The sequence below is a fragment of the Dermacentor silvarum genome, unplaced genomic scaffold (assembly GCF_013339745.2).
Source record: "Dermacentor silvarum isolate Dsil-2018 unplaced genomic scaffold, BIME_Dsil_1.4 Seq641, whole genome shotgun sequence".
In the NCBI taxonomy this organism is placed as follows: Eukaryota; Metazoa; Arthropoda; class Arachnida; order Ixodida; family Ixodidae; genus Dermacentor; species Dermacentor silvarum.
Genome location: NW_023606561.1, coordinates 112380 through 117182, shown reverse-complemented (window position 1 = coordinate 117182; position 4803 = coordinate 112380).

Below are 4803 nucleotides of genomic sequence, written 5' to 3'. Positions count from 1 at the left end.
TGCCCTGGGACAAGACAGTCTGAAAATATACTTAGGTGTGTGAAGTTGAGAAGTGACCACCCTGAAGACTATGAACGCTGGCTCATGGACAATACATTTCAAAAGTCGCTTTTGTAGTAGCTGCATGAAATGGGCTTCCATGCTTATATGTGATTCCATTCAGGCATTATGTTGCGTGACACCTCCCCCCCCCACACACACACACACACAAAAGTGAATGAACCATAGCAACAAGTGCAGGAATGCACCAGTTTGTATAGACTAAAAGTAAGTGACACCAATGATGTTAGCCGATGTATTGCTTTAGGTGGAACAGAGTCATAGCTGCATGGAATGCAAGTTGAGGAGCCCTCGTAGGCAATGGCTTGAGGAAGGGTAATTTTGATCACATATTAGAGTGATTAAATAGCCAAGTTCATAAAATTTCTGTGAGGTAACTTTGCTTTAGGGCTACATCCATTGTTTAAACCAGTAAAAACAACCTTGAGGAATATGTTAGGTACAAAGGGAATTCACGCGATCCAGCTCTTAGCCCGAGTGAGAGATGAGAGACGTCACAGAGAACAAAAAAAATTCCTGGACACGTGGCACAGTTTTTTTACTCAAATTTGTTTCATTTACCTTGCTAGAACTACCCAAACTAAAGAAGAGAAATAGTTCTGTGCACAGTAAAACATTTTCTTTGGTGAGTTGGTACATAACTGAGAAGGAAAAGTAGTAGCCCGAAAGAAGTTGGAAGTAACCTGTGTACTCGTCTCGTCCTTGTTCCTTTCGTTCTACTGTTTTTCCTTCTCAGTTCTATGCAGATCACAATGCTTGCAACATTTTATGGTGGTGATATTCTTGCATGCAGCAGATATTTCTTTCCAAACTAAATGTAAATTATGCTTTATGCATTAAAAATTTGCTCTACTTGGCATGAAATGATGTGCACTTGTGTACTCATGTGAACAAAGTATTTTTTGACTACGTAACCTATTAAGAATCTTCACCAATTTGTGCCCAGCTGTCCACATTGCTACATTTCTTAAAAAGCTAAAAATCTTTCCATGAAAAGCAGGCAGCTAAAATTCCAGAAGTGCAGCCTGATATTGGAGCTAAGAGCACCATAGTGCGCCCATCTATTGTAGCTTGTATGTCAAGGCTGCAGGGAACTCTGCTTTTCACATCCAGTTGTGGTCAAGAAACTTGTGTGTTTGGCTGTTCATGGAGATGCATAAGCAGTCAAACCTCAGTATAGCAAGTTGTACTTGCAGTGAATCATTAACTTAAACTTATGCTGAGGTTTTTGTTTCAGCAGTAAATATTACTTCACGGGTTCTTAGAACAGTCCTGGTGGATAGCATAATCTCAGTACGCATTCATGGACACAATCCCGCAAGAAACTCAGCTAATAATTACGGGATGACAAGCACCGTCATGTGCAGCAGAAACACATAGAGAGTAGAACTTTGGCATGGACTGTGCCTACTGGTAGCAGCCGCCATCATAACTTGCCAATGCTAGGCTTCATTCTAGGCTGCTAAAAAATTTGTTAACAATGATGGAGTAAATTGCGAGGCCAAGGTTCTTCGTAATGCTGTTCACTATAGGTCTCTTCAATTTGGTTGTACTTTCTGAACCAGTTCTCGACAGTGCTATGCACCAGTGCTATGCGACAGTGCTATGCCAGTTAACATTACCACCGTGGTTGCTTAGTGGCTATGGTGTTGGGCTGCTAAGCACGAGGTCGCGGGATCGAATCCCGGCCACGGCAGCCCCATTTCAAGGGGCAAAATGCGAAAACACCCGTGTACTTAGGTTTAGGTGCACGTTAAAGACCCCCAGGTGGTCCAAATTATTCCAGAGTCCCCCACTATGGCGTGCCTCATAATCAGATCGTGGTTTTGGCTCGTAAAACCTCGTAATCTAATACCAGTTCACATTGTGTGAGTGCAGTGTGGCACCTGTCTCCACCCAAAGCAGCTCTGTCTGCTGTGAGTAGTTAAGCCTTTTCAATGAATGTCCAAATTGTAATGCAAAGGGTAGTTTGTTTTCATTATCACATTAAGCTTTAGCATGGAACTACTATGTGGTGGCAGCAAAGTGGTGGCCATAGATGTAACATTTGTTAAAAAACATGGAGGAAAGAAACAAAACAGGAGAGGCCCTGATGTCAGATTTTTGAAGCCGGAAGTGCAGCCATGTTGGTGTGCCATCTGTCTTTGCGCCTCCAATCAGGGGTTCCGCAGCTCGCCGGAGCAGATGGGCGCGAACTTTGAACTTGCATTGTTACGAGCCGCCAGAAACTGTGTGCTGCCGACGCGCGTCAGAACAAAGCCTACAAACTTCTGTAGCAGTTTTAGTGAAGCAGACGCGCTCCTACGTTTTTCCGTGGCATGTTGAAGACGACGAAGACCCGCACCGTGATCGCTTGAGTGTATCTGTTGCTGGCCGACACACACACTCACAGACCCAAAACACAACTTTCAAGCTTACACACCACTCTCCTAAGTCAGCTTTTCTCACAAACAAAAGGTGCTGCGAGAAAGACGCTGGCGGGAAAATTGTATCTCACTTTTCAGAGACCAGAGCAGCAGCGAAAGCTTCAGGAGCGTGGTTGCTATGGCAACGTTGACATTTGGGGTACCCGTCCCAGTGTTCCTTTGCAAAAAACAGCACGTGACTTCCGCCACACTTTCCAATACATCCATACTGGCCGGGGCCGCTCCTGGGTTTCCTTCCTCCATGGTTAAAAAACAATGAAGAGAAACCCATTTGAATGAAAGAAATTAGCAAGAATAAGCCCATACCAATGTGTCCTGACAACCATCAGTGCAAAACTTGTAACTTGCTTCCTAGCACCAGCTAGACTGATTGTTGTAAACCAAAGTGGGTGACATTTCCATTCAGGCACCACTAATCAATTACACTGCACCATATCCTTTGCTACGAAGAGCTTGCATGATGCGTGCGCTTCCAAAGTAGTGAGCGCAAGAGATCCGTAGGACTCCTGCACAATGTGAAGTCAAAGAGCGTGATGCAGGTGGCATGTGGCTGCACTGTTAAGTCAAGGACAAAAGTGCTGCACTCCCTGAAGTAGTTTAGAAAGTGCAGCCAACGCAGAGACCAGATGGTGGTTCGCAATAGCAATGACAAAATGCAATAACAGCAGGCCAACATGCCAAGGTGCTCAAAAACTCATTTCCATTTAGAATTTTTCAGTTTTTTGACTGGCTACTGATGTGTTTGGGAGCATATCTGGGCACAGGTCAGCAGAATAAATGGAGCTCACTCACAAAGTATATTTATTGCTTGAGTGCCACTCGGACTCAGACTCACCAGAATTCTACTCAGCCTGTCCCACTTGAACTCAAACTCACCACCAAAGTTCTACTCAGCCAAGCTCACTCGGACTTGTGCTCGCGGAGACGAGACCACACTTATGCCACCTGAGCTACGAGCAAGAATCCATGTGAACCCCATCCCACGTCATATGAACCCTCACTTCCACGTGAAACGGTGACAAGCCCGAGCAGCCATCCTGCGCAAGAGGCAGGAGGACGCAGACACCTACTTTACTGACGCGGGCTTATACCCCCTAGGTGAGACAGCGACTCTTACTTATTCGGCTGTCGTGACGAACCGAGGGAGACCGATCGTAGCAGCGTCCATACGCACGACTTCAAGTGCCACGGCGGAATCCGCGGCCATAGCCCTAGCCATCCGAGACGCTAGGCAAAGAGCCAGTCGGCTTATTGTATAGCATTGTATAGCAGCTGTCTCAGCTCTTTGTTCACTCAAGATTCTTGTTGGCTTTTGAAATTTGATCAAATGACTGTGAAAGCTTCTCTTTTGCTCTTTTAGGCCGGCGCACTGACTGCATACTTGCAACAACTTATTATTTTTTAGGAGCAGTATTTGCAGATTTGGTGTGTTTGCTACGTGGTCAATTTCATGTTGCAGCTTTGCCATGGTGGAAGTAATGTCAAATGTGTGAGTGCAGTTTGACATACTGAATGGTGGCAAAGGACCAGCCATATGTAGATTTTGTTCTGCCATGCGTTTCAGTTTCACAATTGAAGATGTTCAGATTGTCCACGTGACATTAGTTGTAGTGAATCAAATGATGTGTCTGAAGCATTATCCTAAAATCTTGCTTTAGGAGTCCTTCAGTTCCAGTTGTGTAGCCAGACAGGCTGCCTTCGAAATACATAAAAAGCTCACTGAGGAATTGAGAGTCAAGGGAAGCAAGGAAATTATGTGGAGCCTTTACATGATGGATTGATACCAAAAGCTAAGTCAAGCTGTTCCTTTTACAGGGAACAGCTCCTGGCAGAATTTTTCTAGCTGTTCAGGCCCATTTTTGACATCGCAGTGAAAGCTATTGGGATAGTGTGCTTGCTTTTACATCAAGAGACACAGGTACAGTACAGCTATTAAAAAATGCTGCATAGTTTTGCCTGTCTGAGCTGACATGCACTTTCACTCTCAGGGGAAGTCAAAGTTTAATTCTATGTGTGTCAGTGAAGATATATGTTCATGGAGAAACTAGGCGTGGTGTCTAAACTGGCTTCAGTAGCCAGGTTTTGCAGAATCTCTGTGAATGCGAATATTATCAGGACTGTTCTTTCTGTTGCTTTTAATTTCAAAAGGTGACATCATGTTCCACAACAAGTGATGCACATCTAAGCTGGTGTTCAGAGGAACACGCAATGGAGATGCAGCACTTGCACAACCTGACATAAAATATGATGCTAGTTAGATGAAATGGTGTATGACATTAACATTTATACTTGCAAAGTGCCATGAATCTCATTTTCT